The sequence below is a fragment of the Nomascus leucogenys genome, chromosome 12 (genome assembly GCF_006542625.1).
Source record: "Nomascus leucogenys isolate Asia chromosome 12, Asia_NLE_v1, whole genome shotgun sequence".
Taxonomy (NCBI): Eukaryota; Metazoa; Chordata; class Mammalia; order Primates; family Hylobatidae; genus Nomascus; species Nomascus leucogenys.
The window spans coordinates 97,145,224-97,165,931 of NC_044392.1; positions in this window are offsets into that span (position 1 = coordinate 97,145,224).

Sequence of the window (20,708 nt, forward strand, 5' to 3'; positions counted from 1 at the left end):
AGCACATGGCTTGACCTTTTCATATCTGCTTTTCCTCAACTCTGAAATGGTGACATTACATGCCAATGCCTCATGAGGCTGTAAAGAAGGTCAAATAAGATAATGCATGATAAACATGCATTATCTGCATGTTGTAGGTATTTACAGTTTGCAAAGTGCTCTCAGTTCTACTGCCCTTCTTGACTTTCTAGTCCTCATAATTTCTCTTTAGTACTCCATTATTACTCTAGTCCCACCCCTCGTCTCTAGTACAGAACGGCCGTCACTGAATTGACTTCTGATAAAGAAACTAAAGCCTGGATGGCTGGTCACCGATCTAAGCTCATAGAAATTACAAGTGGCAAAGCTTGATGTTCAGGTTTGAAAAAAAGCAGTATGCAATAAGCCTTCATTATTTATAGCCTGCTTTTTTCAAAAAAGGATTTAAAGAGATGAGAAGTTGTTATTACTTTAATCTGGCCATTCTGAGAAACACATGCATGCAATAGCTTATAGATAGTTTAAAAGATAAAGTATCATTTAGCCTACTAAAGAAAAGATTGAAAGCTCTCATGAAGGGTTTTCAAGAATGTAAGGGAACCATGGATATAGCACAAAAGGAGTTGGAGCATAATAAAATTAGATTAAGTACTGTTATAGTGAGCGTTCAAAAATTCTAAAATGGGTTAATAAGGTTACTTACTCTAGGAGTTTTAAAAAACAAAATAAATTCTTATCTGTGGGAGGTAGTTTAAGTACAGTATGCTAAGAATAGACCATGTGGTCTGCCTCCTTAAGTGTGCCTTTGAGCCTTATAATCTCTAAACTGTTAGAATTCATTATCGCTTCTGCTTATTTACTTCAAAATAACAACTGACACTTTACAATTTACAAAGTGCTTTCACACGTAGCCTCTCATTTAATTTTTACAACAACCTTCTAATATATTACACACATTTCCCAGAAGAAGCAACTAACAAAACTAAAATTTGAGCCAAGTTATTCTAAATCTAAATATGATGCTCTTTTCTGGAAAACTAATCTCCCTCCCATTTCTATGTGGTTACACTGTGGCTGGAGAGCTGGTGAATTTGTTGTCTTTCGCTTTAAACATGCTTATCCTATAGTCCTGGACTACAGTACCAGCTTGGTTGCTGGAACCATTCTCTATCAAGTTGCTTGAGTCAGGGACCTAGGACTCAAACTTGACTATTTACTTTTTCTTTCCCACCTCTGCTCAAACCCGTTGATTTTAGCTTTTAAATACATCTCAAAAATTTCTCTTCCCTCCAGCTCACCATCACTTTTTCAGTTTAATCTTTACCACCTTTTAACTGAATTACTAAATAATTTCCTTCTTAGATTTTCCTCTTTCAAAATTACTGAAGTCCAACCCGGAACCAGAGTGTAGAGTTTTAAGCAGGAGATCAAAGTGGTTAGATTCCCATGGAAATCCCTGGCATAGAGCCCTTTGACAGTCCCCCCTCTCTAGTCTCCCATAATAATGCATCTTAGATTATAGCCGTTTTCATAGTTCTTTGATATTGATGCCATAGTTTTATACCACTGAAAGTGATATTCAATGTATTGCTGGAAAGAATACATTGATACCCACAGATATTCAATATAAGAGAATCCGTATGACCAACACATATCATGTACTTTTTCAACCTTCCAAAGTTGTGAGAGAAGTTTCAGTTGTTCAAGGTTTGAAACATTCATGCAAAAGCACTGGGTTTAAAATTCATGGATTTAGGTAGGATGCATCACCAGAGCAATACATATTTTAGTTTATCCAGGGCAATAATATTCATGAAGTTGTGCATTGAATGTGCTAGCTATGTCTCTCCCCCAACATACATTAAAATACATATAAAATCGTTAATTTTTAAAAGTTTATTACCTAAAGCCACCTCCCCTTTACCAGTGGTAAACCTAGTGCAAATGGTCCCCAACTTTTGATGTTTTGACTTTTGACTTTATAATCGTGTGAAAGCTACACATATTCAGTATACTTCTTGACTTATGATGAGGTTATGTCCAGATAAGTAAACATGTGTGTAAATATCACACAACATACCCATGTAACAAACCTTCACATGTACCCCCTAAGTCAATTTCTCAGCATGATGTAAATGACTCTGTGATTTGGCCTCTATTTAACTGGGTAGCCTCAACTATAGGGTGATTATAAGATGGCCATATAATTTTTCACCCAAAACAGAATATTTTTTAGTGTGAAGTGTGGGTGTAATTGATAACTTAGCTGGTACAATGTGTATAAAACTGTACCATCCCAGGAAAACCTGGGCATATGGTCACTGTATTTATCTGCCCACTCTGTAATTTGCACTTTAAGCACTTGAGTAGTACTCAAGTATTTTTAGGTTTTTGTACCCACCATATGATTTCAAGCCTTTGAGATTTTGCACATCCTGTTTCCTTAGCCTGGAAACCCTTTCTTACTTTTCTTCTGATACCTAACTCCTAGGCATTAGCTTCTTTGGGAAGCCTTGTTAGACTCCAGACTGGACCAAATGACTGTGTCCAGTGTTTCCTGAGAATTTGAAACATATCTTTATCTTATTTTCACATTAAGGCATTCTCCAGGGCCGGCACCATGTCTTACTGATTTTGTTCCTTCCAGCACGTAGCACAATTCAAGGCATACATAAGTGTCTATATATGACTCACTATTGACCAACCCAGTGTAGGGGTTCATGCTGTTCTCCTGTAGATAACACTGACATTAGTCCTAGACTGACTGATTATGTTGGCACTACCTAAAAGCATTGCTTCCATCTCGGAAAATGTTGGCTTTTCTCCCCTCTCTCTTCCATATGTTCTCTCATCTTCTGTGCAAAGGAAGAATATCATGGTGCTTAAGACATGCTTTAGGAGTTAGACAGACCTGGTTTATAATTCTTGCCCTGCACTTACTAGCTTTGTGATCTTGAACAATTTATTCAACTTTCTTAAACCTCAATTTCTTTGTCTGTAAGATCTGGATGATAATACAACCTATCTTGTGGTGATGTTGTGGTGACTTAGTGCTATGATAAATCTAAAGGGATGACTACAGAGTCTAGTGTGCAGTATGTGCTCATTATAAATGTCTTAGAGAGTGATGTTATCAACATGGTAGAGTAGGAAAACCTGGATCCTCCTTCCCTGCAACAAACACATAGATTAAGCAATAATTCATAGACAAATTCCCTTTGTGAGAAACCAGAAACTAACTGAAAGGCTCTTGCATCCTGGGAGGAACTAATAGCAACTCACTGAAGCCAGTAGGGAGATTTGGGATATGTTCTTACCAGAGACCCTGACCCCAGTGCAGCATCATATGATCAAGAAGAGAATCCCTCACTGTTAACTTGACTCAGTGGAGGCAGGGGTTGTTTTACATATCCAGCACTCTGACTTTTATGAGCCACTCCCTAGAGAAGTGGCTCTGCCTTGTCGGTCTTGGAGCTCTGATGGGTCTGGCACAGTATAGCCACCTGCAAGAGAACAGAGGCAGTGGCTTGGCCTAGTAAATGCCATTGACTCTCCCCACTGCTCAATACAGAGTGAGTGGATGAAAAAATCCCAGCTCTCAGCTTCTCCCTTTCCCCATGGACAGAAGAGTTGATTCATGGATCCCACACTCCAACTTCTTTGGGGCTGCCCAAAGAAATAGCATCTTTCTCATCAACCCTGGAGCACCAATAGATCTGGCACATTCTAGCCACATGGGGTACAATGGAGATAGCAGCTTGGGTTGGTAGATGGCATAGCTTTCCCTTCTGGGTCATAACAAAGAACATGGACAAAACCACAACTTCCTACCTCTTTCTGGGGAGAAAAAGAGTTGGTGGAGGCCCCCAGAACCTGACCATGTTGTTTGGTGGAAATTTCTTCTATATAACGCCAGTCTGTGAAGACGGGAAGAGGTGCTGACTTTGTCTAATGTACAGACATCAACACAGAGAGTTAAGAAAAATGAAAAACCAGGAAAAGGTGTTCCAAACAAAGGAATAAGAAGAATCTCCAGAAAGTGATCTTAATGAAATGAAATTATATGATTTACCTAACAGGGAATTAGAAATAATTCTCAGAAAGATGTTCACTGAGATCAAGACAATAATGCATGAACAAAGTGAATATTTTATAAAGAGATAGGAAATATTAAAAAATACCAAATGGCAATCATGGAGCTGAAGAATACAATAGTTGAACTGCAAAATTTGCTAGAGAGATTCAGCAGCAGAAGAAAGCATCAGCAAATGCAAAAACAGGTCACTGGAAATAATTCAGTCAAAACAGCAGAAAGAAAAAAAATGTAAAAAGTGAAGAAAACGTCAAGGAACTGTGAGACACCATCAAGCAGACGAATAAACATTATGGGAGTCTCAGAAGAAGAAAATAGATGAAAGGAATAGAAGGCTTATCCAAATAAATAATGGCTAAAAACTTCCCAAATTTGGGGAAGGAAAAGGACATCTAGATTTAAGAAGTCCAAAAGGCACCAAATAATTTGAACCCAAAAAAGTCCATATTGAGCCATATAATCAAATTGTCAAAATTTAAAGGCAAAGAAAATATTGAAAGCTGCAAGCCAGAAGTAACTTGTCAAATACAAAAGAACTTTCATAGGACAATCCCCATATTTTTCAGCAGAAACCTTGCAGACAGAAGGAGTGGAATGATATATTTGAAGTGCTGAAAATAAAAATACTGCTAACTGAGAATACTCTTCCCAAAACTATCCTTCAAAAATGAAAGACAGATAAAGACTTTCCTAGACAAACAAAAGCTGAGAAAGTTCATCACCACTAGACCTGCCTTACAAGAAATGCTAAAGTGAGTTATTCAAGTTGAATTGAAAGGATGCTAAACAGCAACACAATGGCATAAGAAAGTATGAAATTTGTTGCTAGTGGTAAATATGTAAACAAATACAGAATACTGTACTATTGTAATAGCAGTGGCTAAATCACTTTTAATTCTCATGTAAAAGCTAAAAGACAAAGTATTAAAAATAACTCTAATTAAAAATATGTTTAAAGTTATACAATACGAATAGATGGAAATTTTTATAACAATAAAATACAGTGGGGGGGAGAAGTTAAAGTGTAGAGTTCTTGTATGATATTGACTTTTAGTTGTTATCAACAAAATAGAGTGTTATTTCTATGAGATATTTTATGAAATCACCAAGGTAACCATGCTAACCCACACACAGGCACACATACACACACACACAAACTTGTAGAATTTACACAAAAGAAAAAAAGAAAGGAATCAAAGTCTACATGAAAAATCAAAACACAAAGGAAGACAACAAAAGAGGAAAAGGCAGGTAAAGGAACTACAAAAATAACAGGAAACAATGAACAAAATGGCAATATTAATTTTTTTATATCAATAGCTTTTAAAAATGTAAATGGATTAACATCCCCAATCAAAAGACATAGAGTGACTGAGTGGATAACAAAATAAGATCCAGGACTTAGCTCCAGGCTGTCTACAAGAAACTTACTGTAGAATTAAGAACATATATAGTCTTACAGTGAATAAATGAAAAAAAGATATTCCATGCAAATAAATTGTCACCAAAAAAGAGCAGAAGTGGCTCTATTTATACAGATGACTAATTTATCTTTCTCTAATATGAGAAAATGTTACAAGAGACAAAGAAAGATAATTTATGATAAAAGAGTCAATTAACCAGGAAGATAGAATAATTATAAATATATATGCACCCAATGTCAGAGTTACTAAACATATAAAGCAAACATTGGCAGAACTGAAGGGATAAATAGCAACACAATAATAGTAGAAGACTTCAATGCCCCACTTTTAATAATGGATAGACTACCCAGGCATAAGACCAAAAAGGAAACAAAATATTTCAATAACACTGTAGAGCAAATGGACCTAACAGACGTATAGAGAACATTTCACCCAACAGCAGCAGAATATACCATACACATTCTTATGAAGCAAACATGACTTTTTCTCCAGGATACATCACATGTTAAGTCACAAAACAAGATGTAACAAATTTAAGATTGAAATCTTATCAAGTGTCTCTTCTGACCCCAATGGAATAAAACTAGAAATCAACAGCAGAAGAAAACTTATAAAATTCACAAATATATGGAAATTAAACCACCTACTTTTGAACAACAATTGGGTCAAAGAAGAAATCAAGAAGGAAATTAGAAAATTCCTCAAGACAAATGAAACTGAAAACACACCACACCAAAACTTATGGAACACAAAATAAATAGAACCAAGTGGGAATTTTATAGTGATAAATGCTTACATTAAAAAAGAAGAAAGATCTCAAATAAACAAACTAATTTTACACCTCAAGGAACAGAAGAAAGAAGAAAAAACTGAGCCAAAAATTAGCAGAAGGAAGAAAACAAAGTCTAGAGACGAATGAAATACAAAATTTAAAAGTAACAGAAAAAAAATCATAAAATTGAGAACAGGTTTTGTGAAAATATAAACAAAATTGACAGACCCTTAGCTAGACAAACTTAGAAAAAAGGAGAAAAGACTTAAATAAGTAAAATCAGAAATGAAAAGGGAAGCATTACAACAGCTTCCACAAAAATATAAAGGATCATAAGAGACTATTCTAAATAATTATATGCCAGCAAACTATACAAACTAGAAGACACGAATATATTTCTAGAAACAAACAACCCATCAAGACTAAATCAGGAAGAAATAGAAAGTTGGAAGGACCTATAACTAGTATAGAGATTGAATTAGTAATAATAATAATAATAACACCTCTAAACAAAGAAAAACACAAGACAGATGGCTTCTCTAGCAAATTCTAACAATACTTTAAAGCAGAACTGACACTGATTCTTCTCAAACTCTTCCAACAAATGGAAAAGGAGGAAATTCTTCCAAACTCATATTATGAGGCCAGGAGAACTCTGATACCAAAGCCAAAAAAACAGGCAACACAAGAAAATAAAACTATAGGCCAATATCTCTAATGAACGTAGATGCAAAAATCCTCAATAAAATAGTAGCAAAGTGAATCCAACAGCACATTAAAAGAATTATACACCATGACCAAATGGGATTTATCTCTGGGATGCAAGAATGTTTAACATATGAATATCAAAGAATATGATTTGCTACACTGAACAGAATAAAGGATAAAAATCACATGATTATGTCAATAGATGCAGAAAAAGCATTTGACAAAATTCAACATCCTTTTATGATAAAAGCTCTTAACAAACTAAGAATAAAAAAAATTATCCCAACATAATAAATATCATATATAAAAAGCCCACAGCTGGTGGCTGGCAAGATGGTGGAATAGGAACAGCTCTGGTCTGCAGCTCCCAGTGAGATCAACGCAGAAGGTGGGTGATTTTTGCATTTCCAACTGAGGTACTCGGCTCATTTAACTGGGACTGGTTAGACAGTGAGTGCAGCCCATGGAGGGTGAGCTGAAGCAGGGTGGAATGTCGCCTCACCCAGGAGGTGCAAGGGGTCAGGGAACTCCCTCCTCTAGTCAAGGGAAGCCGTGAGGGACTGTGCTTTGAGGAACAGTGCATTTCTGCCCAGATTCTACACTTTTCCCACGGTCTTTGCAACCCACAGAGGAGGAGATTCCCTTGGGTGCCTACACCACCAGGGCCCTACGTTTCAAGCACAAAACTGGGTGCCCATTTGGGAAGACACTGAACCAGCTGCAGGAGTTTTTCTTTCATACCCCAGTGGCGCCTGGAATGCCAATGAGACAAAACCGTTCACTCTCCTGGAAAGGAGGCTGAAACCAGGGAGACAAGTGGTCTAGCTCAGTGGATTCCACCCCTGCAAAACCCAGTAAGCTAATATCCACTAGCTTGAAATTCTTGCTGCCAGCACAGCGGTCTGAAGTTGACCTGGGACGCTTGAGCTTAGTGGGAGGATGGGCGTCCACCATTACTGAGGCTTGAGTAGGCGGTTTTCCCCTCACAGTGTAAACAAAGCTGCCGGGAATTTCCAACTGGGCGAAGTCCACCTTAGCTCTGCAAAGCTGCTGTAGCCAGATCGCCTTTCTAGATTCCTCCTCTCTGGGTGGGGCATCTCTGAAAGAAAGGCAGCAGCCCCAGTAAAGGGCTTATAGATAAAATGCCCATCTCCCTTGGGGAAGGGGCGGCTGTGGGCACAGCTTCAGCAGACTTAAATGTTCCTGCCTGCTGGCTCTGAAGAGAGCAGTGGATCTTCCAGCACAGCGCTCGAGCTCTGCTAAGGGACAGTGCCTGCTCAAGTGGGTTCCTGACATCCGTGCCTCTTGACTGGGAGACATCTCCCAGCAGGGGTCGACAGACACCTCACTCAGGAGAGCTCCGGCTGGCATCTGGCAGGTGCCCCTCTGGGATGAAGCTTCCAGAGGAAGGAACAGGCAAGCAATCTTTGCTGTTCTGCAGCCTCCACTGGTGATATCCATGCAGACAGGGTCTGGAGTGGACCTCCAGCAAACTCCAGCAGACCTGCAGCAGAGGGGCCTGCCTGTTAGAAGAAAAACTAACAAACAGAAAGCAATAACATGAACATCCAGAAAAAGGACATCCAGACAAAAACCCCATCTGAAGGTCACCAACATCAAAGACCAAAGGGAGATAAATCCACAAAGATGAGGAAAAACCAGCACAAAAAGCCTGAAAATTCCAAAAACCAGAAGACCTCTTCTCTGCCAAAGGATCACAACTCCTCTTCAGTGAGGCAACAAAACTGGACAGAGAATGAGTTTGATGAATTGACAGAAATAGGCTTCAGAAGGTGGGTAATAACAAACTCCTCGAGCTAAAGGAGCATGTTCTAATCCAATGGAAGGAAGCTAAGAACCTTGAAAAAAGGTTACAGGAATTGCTAACTAGAATAAACAGTTTAGAGAAGAAAATAAATGACCTCATGGAGCTGAAAAACACAGCACAAGAACTTCGTGAAGTATACACAAGTATCAAAAGTCAAATTGATCAAGGGGAAGAAGGAATATCAGAGATTAAAAATCAGCATAATGAAACAGAGCATGAAGACAAGATTAGAGAAAAAAGAATGAAAAGGAACAAACAAAGCATCCAAGAAATATGGGACTATGTGAAAAAGACCAAACCTACGTTTGACTGGTGTACCTAAAAGTGACAGAGAGAATGGAACCAAGTTGGAAAACACTCTTCAGGATACTATCCAGGAGAACTTCCCCAGCCTAGCAAAACAGGCCAACATTCAAATTTAGGAAGTACGGAGAACACCACAAAGATACTCCTTGAGAAGAGCAACCCCAAGATACATAATTGTCAGATTCACCTTGAAATGAAGGAAATTTCATTTCAAGATGCAAAGTTGTCAGATTCCTTGAAATGAAAGAAAAAAGGTTAAGGCCAGCCAGAGAGAAAGGTCAGGTTACCCACAAAGGGAAGCACATCAGACTAACAGCAGATATATCTGCAGAAACCCTGCAAGCCAGAAGAGAGTGTGGGCCAATATTCAACATTCTTAAAGAAAAGAATTTTCAACCCAGAATTTCATATTCAACCAAACAAAGCTTCATAAGAGAAGGAGAAATAAAATCCTTTACAGACAAGCAGATGCAGAGAAATTTTGACACCACTGGCCTCTCTTACAAGAGCTCCTGAAGGAAGCATCAAATAGGCAAAGAAAACCTGGTACAAGCCAGTGCAAAAACATACCAAATTGTAAAGACCAGTGACACTATGAAGAAACTGCATCAACTAATGGGCAAAATAACCAGTTAGCATCAAAATGACAGGATCAAATTCACACATAACAATATTAACCTTGTACCTCTGGTAGGATTCGGCTGTGAATCCATCTGGTCCTGGACTTTTTCTGGTTGGTAAGCTATTAATCATTGCCTCAATTTCAGAGCCTGTTAGTGGTCTATTCAGAGATTCAACTTCTTCCTGGTTTAGTCTTGGGAGGGTGTATGTGTCGAGGAATTTATTCATTTCTTCCAGATTTTCTAGTTTATTTGCATAGAGGTGTTTATAGTGTTCTCTGCTGGTAGTTTGCATTCCTGTGGGATCGGTGGTGATATCTCTTTTATCATTTTTTATTGCATCTATTTGATTCTTCTCTCTTGTCTTCTTTATTAGTCTTGTTAGCGGTCTATCAATTTTGTTGATCTTTTCAAAAAACCAGCTCCTGGATTCATTGATTTTTTGAAGGGTTTTTTGTGTCTCTATTTCCTTCAGTTCTGCTCTGATCTTAGTTATTTCTTGCCTTCTGCTAGATTTTGAATATGTTTTCTCTTGCTTTTCTAGTTCTTTTAATTGTGATGTTAGGGTGTCAATTTTGGATCTTTCCTGCTTTCTCTTGTGGGCATTTAGTGCTATAAATTTCCCTCTACATACTGCTTTGAATGTGTCCCAGAGATTCTGGTATGTTGTGTCTTTGTTCTCGTTGGTTTCAAAGAACATCTTTATTTCTGTCTTCATTTCATTATGTACCCAGTAGTCATTCAGGAGCAGGTTGTTCAGTTTCCATGTAGTTGAGTGGTTTTGAGCGAGTTTCTGAATCCTGAGTTCTAGCTTGATTGCACTGTGGTCTGAGAGACAGTTTGTTATAATTTCTGTTCTTTTCCATTTGCTGAGGAGTGCTTTACTTCCAACTATGTGGTCAATTTTGGAATAGGTTTGATGTGGTGCTGAGAAGAATGTATATTTGGTTGATTTGGGGTGGAGAGTTCTGTAGATGCCTATTAGGTCTGCTTGGTGCAGAGCTGAGTTCAATTCCTGGATATCCTTGTTAACTTTCTGTCTCGTTGATCTGTCTAATGTTGACAGTGGGGTGTTTGTAAATGGGCTAAATGCCCCAATTAAAAGACACAAACCAGCAAATTGGATAAACAGTCAAGACCCATCAATGCGCTGTATTCACGAGGTCCATCTCACACACAAAGACACAAACAGTCTCAAAATAAAAAGATAGAGGAATATTTACCAAGCAAATAGGAAGCAAAAAAAAAGCAAGGTTGCAATCCTAGTCTCTGATAAAACAGACTTTAAACCAGCAAAGATCAAAAGAGACAAGAAGGGCATTACATAATGGTAAAGGCAAAGAAGGGCATTACATAAAGGTAAAGGGATCAATGCAACAAGAAGAGCTAACTATCCTAAATATATATGCACCCAATACAGGAGCATTCAGATTCATAAGGCAAGTTCTTAGAGACCTAAAAGAGACTTAGACTCCCACACAATCATAGTGGGAGACTTTAACACCCCACTGTCAATATTAGACAGATCAACGAGACAGAAAATTAACAAGGATATTCAGGACTTGAACTCAGCTCTGGACCAGGTGGACCTAATAGACATCTACAGAACTCTCTACTCCAATCAACAGAATATACATTCTTTTCAGCACCACATCACACTTATTCTAAAATTGACCACATAATTGGAAGTAAATCACTCCTCAGCAAACGCAAAAGAATGGAAATCATAACAGTCTGTCAGACTACAGTGCAATCAAATTAGAATTTAGGATTAAGAAACTCACTCAGAACCGCACAACTACATGGAACCTGAGCAACCTGTTCCTGAATGGCTACTGGGTAAATAACGAAATTAAGGCAGAAATAAATAAATTCTTTGAAACCAAAGAGAACAAAGACACAACATACCAGAATCTCTGGGACACAGCTAAAGCAGTGTTTAGAGGGAAATTTATAGCAATAAATGCCTGCAGGAGAAAGCAGGAAAGATCTAAAATCGACACCCTAACATCACAATGAAAAGAACTAGAGAAACAAGAGCAAACAAATTCAAAAGCTAGCAGAAGGCAAGAAATAACTAAGATCAGAGCAGAACTGAAGGAGATAGAGACACAAGAAACTCTTAAAAAAAATCAATGAATCCAGGAGCTGGTTGTTTGAAAAGATGAACAAAATAGATAGACTGATAGCCAGACTAATAAAGAAGAAAAGAGAGAAGAAAAAAAAAGACACAATAAAATATGATAAAGGGGATATCACCACTGATCCTGCAGAAATACAAGCTACCGTGAGAGAATACTGTAAACACCTCTATGCAAATAAATTAGAAAATCTAGAAGAAATGGATAAATTCCTGGTCACCTACACCCTCCCAAGACTGAACCAGGGAGAAGTCGAATCCCTGAATAGACCAATAACAAGTTCTGAAATTGAGGCAGTAACTAATAGCCTACCAACCAAAAAAAGCTCAGGACCAGATGGATTCACAGCCAAGTTCTACCAGAGGTACAAAGAGGAGCTGGTGCCATTCCTTCTGAAACTATTCCAAACAACAGAAACAGAGGGACTCCTCCATAACTCATTTTATGAGGCCAGCATCATCCTGATACCAAAACCTGGCAAAGACACAACAACAAAAAAAGAAAATTTCAGGCCAGTATCCCTGATGAACATCAATGTGAAAATCCTCAATAAAATACTGGCAAACAGAATCCAGCAGCACATCAAAAAGCTTATCCACCACAATCTAGTTGGCTTCATCCCTGGGATACAAGACTGGTTCAACATATGCAAATCAATAAATGTAATCCATCAAATAAACAGAACCAATGACAAAAACCACATGATTATCTCAATAGATGCAGAAAAGGCCTTTGATAAAATTCAACACCCCTTCATGCTAAAAACTCTCAATAAACTAGGTATCAATGGAACATATCTGAAAATCATAAGAGCTATTTATGAAAAACTGACACCCAATATCATACTGAATGGGCAACAGCTGGAAGCATTCCCTTTGAAAACCGGCACAAGACAAGGATGCCCTCTCTCACCACTCCTATTCAACATAGTATTGGAAGTTCTGGCCAGGGCAATCAAGGAAGAGAACGAAATAAAGGGTATTCAAATAGGAGGAGAGGAAGTCAAATTGTCTCTGTTTGCAGATGACATGATTGTATATTTAGAAAACCCCATCGTCTCAGCCCCAAATTTCCTTAAGCTGATAAGCAACTTCAGCAGTCTCAGGATACAAAATCAATGGCAAAAATCACAAGAATTCCTATGCTCCAATAATAGACAGAGAGCCAAATCATGAGTGAACTCCCGTTCACAATTACTACAAACAGAGTAAAATACTTAAGAATACAACTTGCAAAGGATGTGAAGGACTTCTTCAAGGAGAACTACAAACCACTGCTCAAGGAAATAAGAGAGGATACAAAGAAATGGAAAAACATTCCATGCTCATGGATAGGAAGAATCAATATAAAAATGTCTGTGCTCCCCAAAGTAATTTATAGATTCAATGCTATCTCCATCAAGCTACCATTGACTTTCTTCACAGAATTAGAAAAAATACTACTTTAAATTTCATATGGAAACAGAAAAAAGCCCGTATAGCCAAGACAATCCTAAGGAAAAAACAAAGCTGGAGGCATCACGCTACCTGACTTCAAACTATACTACAAGGCTACAGTAACCAAAACAGCATGGTACTGGTACCAACACAGATATACAGACAAATGGGACAGAACAGAGGCCTCAGAAATAATGCCACACATATACAACCATCTGATCTTTGACAAACCTGATAAAAACAAGCAATGGGGAAAGGATTCCCTGTTTAGTAAATGGTGTTAGAAAAACTGGTTAGCCATATGCAGAAAACTGAAACTGGGCCCCTTCATTACACCTTATACAAAAACTAACTGACGATGGAATAAAGAGTTAAATGTAAGACCTAAAGCCATAAAAACCCTAGAAGAAAACCTACGCAATACCATTCTGGACATAGGTATGAGCAAAGACCTCATGACTAAAACAAACAACCCCATCAAAAACTGGGCAAAAAATATAAACAGACACTTCTCAAAAGAAGACATTTATTTGGCCAACAAACATATGAAAAAAAGCTTCATTTCGTCACTGGTCATTACAGAAATGCCAATCTAAACCACAGTGATATACCATCTCATGCCAGTTAGAATGGTGATCATTAAAAAGTCAGGAAACAACAGATGCTGGAGAGGATGTGGAGAAATAGGAACACTTTTACACTGTTGGTGAGAGTGTAAATTAGTTCAACCTTTCTGGAAGACAGTGTGGTGATTACTCAAGGATCTAGAACCAGAAATACCTTTTGACCCAGAAATCCCATTACTGAGTATATTCCCAAAGGATTATAAATCAATCTACTATAAAGACACATGAAGAATCCCATTACTGGGTATATACCCAAAGGATTATAAATCAATTTACTATAAAGACACATGCACACGTAGGTTTATTGCAGCACTGTTCACAATAGCAAAGACTTGGAACAAACCCAAATGCCCAGCAATGATATATTGGATAAAGAAAATGTGGCACATATGCACTATGGAATACTATGCAGCCATAAAAAAGGATGAGTTCATGTCCTTTGCAGGGACATGGATGAAGCTGGAAACCATCATTCTCAGCAAATTAACACAATAAAAGAAAACCAAACACCACATATTCTCACTCATAAGTGGGAATTGAATGATGAGAACACATGGACACAGGGAGGGGAACATCACACACCAGGGCCTGTCAGGGTGAGGGGCTAGGGGAGGGATAGCATTAGGAGAAATACCTAATGTAGATGACAGGTTGATGGGTGCAGTAAACCACCATGGCACGTGTACACCTATGTAACAAACCTGCACGTTCTTCACATGTATCACAGAACTTGAAGTATAATTAAACAAAATAATAAAGAACTTTTCCAAAGTAAAAAAATAAAAATAAAAAGCCCATAGCTACCATGATACTGGATGGTTAAAAACTGAAAACTTTTCCTTTAAGATCAGGAACAGGACAAAGATGTCCACCACTGCCATTTCTATTCAATTGGAAGTCCTAGCAAGAGTGATTAGGCAAGATAAGGAAAAAAAAAAAGGCATTCAAATAAAAAAGAGACAAAACTGTCCCTATGTGTAGATGACAAGATCATATATGTAGAAAACCCTAAAAACTCAGTGAAAATGTTTGAACTAATAAACAAATTCTAAAAAGTTGCAGAACGCAAAATCAGTCTATATGCTGGCAATGAACTATCTGAAAAGGAAATTAGGAAAACATTCTCATTTACAATAGCACCAAAAAGAAGAAAATACTTAGGAATAGAATTTTAATATAAGGAAGTTAAAGACTTGTATGCTGAAAACTATAAAAATATATAAAAGAATTTAATAAGACACAAACAAATGGAAAGACAACCCAATCTGATGGATTGGAAAATTTAATATTGTTAAAATGTTCATACTACCTACTTATGGTCTGAATAGTTATGTCCCTCACCCCATCCATAATTCATATGTTGAAATTCTAACTTCCAAGGTGATGGTACTGGGGGTTGAGGGGACTTTTGAGTCATTCATGGAGCCTCAGTGAATGGTATTAGTGTCTTATAAAAGCAGCTCTAGAAAGATCTCTCACCTCTTCTGCCATGTGAGATTACAGTGAGAAGATGGCCAATTATGAGAAATCAGGCTCTAGGCAGACACAGACCCCACTGGCACCTTAATATTGAACCTTCTGGTTTCTAGAACTGTGAAAAATAATTTTTTTTTTTGAGACGGAGTCTCGCTCTGTTGCCAGGCTGGAGTGCAGTGGCGCAGTCTCAGCTCACTGCAACCTCTGCCTTCTGGGTTCAAGTGATTCTCCTGCCTCAGCCTCCTGAGTAGCTGGGACTACAGGTGCCCACCACCACGTCCGCCTAATTTTTTTTTTTTTTTGTATTTTTAGTAGACACGGGGTTTAACCAACTTGGCCAGGGTGGTCTCCATCTCTTGACCTCTTGATCCACCCTCCTCAGCCTCCCAAATTGCTGGGATTACAGGCATGAGCCATCGCACCGGGCCAATTTTTGTTTTTTTATAAGCTGCCTAGTTTATGTTATTTTTTACAGCAGCCCAAATGGACTGAGACACTGCTGAAAGCAATTTACAGATTCAACACAATTCGTATTAAATCTGAATTTTTTAAGGAATAGATATAAAAAAAATTCTTAAATTTACATAGAACTGCCAAAGAAACTCACAAGTAGTCAAATCAGTCTTGAGAAAGAAGAACAAGGCTAGAGGCATCAAATTTCCTGATTTCAAAATAAGTTACAAATCTAGTGATCAAAACTGTGATACTGACATAAAGACAGGTACGTAGACCAATGGAACGGAATAGAGAGCCAAGAAATAAATCTATGCATATATAGTTAACTGACGTTTGACAGAGGTACCAAGAATATACAGTGGGGAAAGGATAGGCTTATCAACAAATGGTATTGGAACAACTGGACATCCACATGCAAAATAATGAAATTGGACTCTTATCTTAAACCATTCACAAAAATCAACTCACACTGGATTAAAGACCTAACCCTAAGACCTGAAACCACAATACTCCTAGGAGAAAACATAGGGGAAAATATTCATGACATTATTCTTGTCAATAATTTAATGGATATAACACTGAAAGCACAGGTAGCAAAAACAAAAATAAAACAAGTGGGACTGCATCAAACTACAAAGTTTCTCTGTAGCAAAGGAGACAACAAAGTGAAAGGTAACCTATAGAATGAAGAGAAAATATTTGCAAACTATCAGGTGAGGGATTAATTTCTAAGATATCTGAGGAACTTCTGTAACTCAGTAGTACTACCCCCGCCCCCACAAAAAAACTAATCGTAGTAAAAAGACCCTCTTAAAAATGGACTAAGAACTTGAATACACATTTCTCCAAAGGAGACATACAAGGGGTCAACAGACATATGAAAAAATGCCCGGTATCATTAATCATCACAGAAATTAAATTCAAACCACAACGAGCTATCACTTCACACTTGTTAGAATGGTTATTGTACAAAACAAATAACAGAAAATAAGTTGGCAAGGATGTTCAGAAAATTGTAACCCTTTCTGGTGTGCATGCGAAATGGTACAGCTGCTATGGAAAACAGTATGGAGGTTTCTTAAAAAATTAAAAGTAGAACTACCATATGATCCAGCAATACCACCTCTGGGTATTATTTTTTAATTGAAATCAGATCTCAAAGAGATATTAGTAATGAACTATGTTCATTGGAGCACTATTAAAGTTGCCAAGATGTGGAAACGATATAAATTTCTACAGATGGATGAATGAATAAAGAAAATGTAGTAATATAACCAATGGAACACTCTCCAGTCTTTTAAAAAGAAGGACATTCTGCAATATGGGACAACATAGATGATCTTTGAGGACATTACGGTGGATAAATAAGCCAGGCACGGAACGACAAATATTGTATGATTCCATGTGAAGTATCTAAAAGAGTCAAATGGTGGTTACCAGGGGCTGAGAGGAGAGGGAAATGGGAAGTTACTAACTGACAGGCATGAAGTCTCAGTCAAGAAAGATGAATAAACTCTAGAGATCTTCTGAACAACATTGTACCTACAGACAACAGTAATGTATTACACACTATGAACGTTTGTTCAAAATATAGATCTCATGTTGTGTTTTTACCACAATAAAATGAAACAATAAAATAGCCAGAGGACACTCTGAATTAATCGATACTGAGTTTCCACTACCCAATGAAAAGGATGCACAAATTAAAATTACATGCAGTTATAAAAAAAATAAGTAAATATGTGTTCAGAAACGAGCAATAGGTGAAAGTGATCAGATGGTAGAGAATGTAACATCTTTCTTTTTCTGACTCATTAGAGAACCTTGGATTTTTAAACCAGCTTTGTTGAATCAACCATAAAGTACTATTCACTGAGCTCTGAAGAAGCATAGAGAAAACGCAGAGAATTAAGACTATACCCAGGGCAGCATATATTACCTGACATATGAAAATGGAGCTCTTAAAAAAATTAGTGTTTTTATTTTAGAGTGTAGCACTGAGATCATTGGCTGCTCAAATTCTATTTGGAACTCTCAATGTCACATCTTTTGTGTATCCAAAAATGTAAGTTTTAAATTCCTAATATCATCTCTTCCCATCCCATGAACAATCTGATTAACTAAGTCTGCAATAATTAATTGATTGATTAACCAGAAAGACATTGCATACATATTAATTACTTGCCAGATTCTTTTCTATGCTCTGATCATGTGTTAGGTATTGTGTACTAGGGACAAAATGATAAGTACCTGGCTTTCTGGCTTAAGTGGGTCAGACAAAGCTTTAATTGTATAAGCTCAATAACTGTGGCAGGTAGGCCCCTGACAAATGTGTGCCTAGGTGCTGAGATAGAAGAGAAGAGTGGTACCTAATCTCCCTGGGAGTGGGGAGAGCATGTCAGGAAAAGCTTCTGTTCTGTTTCATGAAGTTTTTCTTTAATGGAGATTACCTGACATAGATGATCTGATCATTCAACAGTGAATTTCACAGGGCAAGAGCAAGGGCCCTTTTCATTGAGTCCTCTGACCTGGCAATTTAATGAGGCTGTGAGGGTGTTAGGCATGCCTTTAGGGACTCAGCCTTGTTTCTCTGCAACACATACCAACACCTACCTCCCCCCAGCTCTGCAATCTTCAATGTCTGGAATAGAGAGAATTGGTTATAGCAGGCAGAGGGGTAATTTAATTAGGTGATCTCCGAAATACTAGGGAAAAATCGCAAAAGTAGGAACCAATGGAGTTAAAGAAATTTCAGCTTAAGAGGCAATCAGAGGAAGGCAGAGTTCTGATGACAGCAAGGTTTCATCCTGGGTTGCTTGATGATGGCAAATAGTCTTAAGAGCTAGGGAATCATGGGAGAAGGAAGAGGAGAAGGTTATAATAGAATATTATCCTATTTTAATAGGATATATTTTAAAATAAGAACTACCTTTTTTTTATGGACTATAAGTAGCAATTTGCCTTTTGCCCAATGTTTTCACAATTTTTTGCAGTTTCCAAACAAAACAGATACTGTCAAACATGTTTTAGTACTACTTAAACACACTTGGTACAGAGTAAATTTAAACATTGATTAGAAAGACAGTGCAATTCCAGTCTACGCACAGCTCCAGGCAAGCTCTGTCAATTGTTAGCTAATGATTTCCAACAATTTATCAATCATTTTTTATGTTGCTATAGACACGTGCTGAAAAAGTGACAGAGATTAAAAGTGTGATGGCTGCCTACCAATATTTAACATGCTCTCCTTGTCCACCTTGGTGGGATGGGCCTCCTCGAAATAGTCTTTCAACCATCCTGTGTTGGGTACTCATGATACACCTGTCACATCAGCATACAGTGAAAACATCATGGCTGGAAGAACAATTCCAGTTTGGAATGCATGGTAAAATGTCTGAACTCTGGGTTCTTAAAACAGTTATAAATGTCACTATGCTTACTCTGTGTTGTGTCAGAAATTATGCCGGCCAGCATGATTCTGGATAGCTATTCTGACCTAACATAGAAATAAAAAATTACCTACAGCTATTAAATGGAAGCATCAGCATAAGAATTTAGATAATCACAGTTTGTATGAAAATGGGTGCTTCCAAATCTTTCAAAAGCTTTGCTGTATGATGCAGCCAGTATCTTTCTCAAAATTTTGTTTATACATTTCATTGTTCTAGAAGCACACTACTTTATCTCTGTTAGTACAAAGTTAAATTGCAGGCCATTTCTCAATTTGATGTTAGTGACTTCATTTTCAACAAATGCTTATCAAGGGTCTGCTTTGTGTTCAGCACTATTTTAGGCCTAAGAGATAAAGCATAAACTGTAAGCCTAAATTTCTGACCTCATAGGGCTTTCATTTTGGTGTATGTGGATGGTGAGATAGAAGAGTTACTATAACAACACATTTTTATACCACTGAGTATTGTAAAAAATAATAAATATGAAGTTTAGAATAGGGAATGCCTGAGGAAATGGAGGTTGCTTCAGTTAGAGCATCAGGAAAAGTCTCTGAGTTGATGTAAGGATCAAAGATCGAAATGAATGCAGCAAGACAGTCAGACTGACATTCGGGAAGCAGAGGACTCTAGGAAGTGGGTAGAACATCTGTAAAGACCTGAGACATAATGGAAAATGATGTGTTCAAGGGATAGAAAAGAAGCCTGTATGGCTAGAATAAGTAAGTGAGAGAGAAAGAGGAGGGGATGAGGTCCGCAAGAGACTAAGCCTCTCCTAAGACCCTTGCAATGGAGAGGTAGTGGTGGCTGATGTAATTTAATGTACACATTAAACATTGCTCTAGCTGCAGTGTGGAGCATGGAATTTGGGAGACAAAAAAAAAAGAAACAGGAAAATAATTAGGAGCTTGTGTGATAGCCTAAGCAAGAGCTGACTGACGCTTTAGTAGTGGGAGATGGTTGGGTTGAACTATGCGTTGATAGCTGAGTCTACGGTACTTGCTGAAAGACTGAATGAAATATATGTAAAAAAGAAAAAAAATTAAGGATGACAGTGTTGGGTTTTTGGTTTGAACTTCCTGGGTGGTGCCATTTACTGAGATGGGGAAACACCGGGAAAATAACAAGTTTGGGGGGTAAAACACAAGAACTTATTTGAATACATTAAATTTGAGGTAGATTTTTAGGCATCCAAATAGAGGCATCTCACAGGTAGTCATAATTGTATGTCTGTAGCTCATGACAGTGTTAGGATTGGAGACGTTGATGTGGAAGTCATGAATAATGGAGGCAACAGGTCAGTAGATTCACTATTCCTATAGGACCAAAGGAGAGTTAGGTTGAGAGGACCAGAGTAGGAGGGGTGGATGGTGGAAGGAATATTCAGAGAGTAG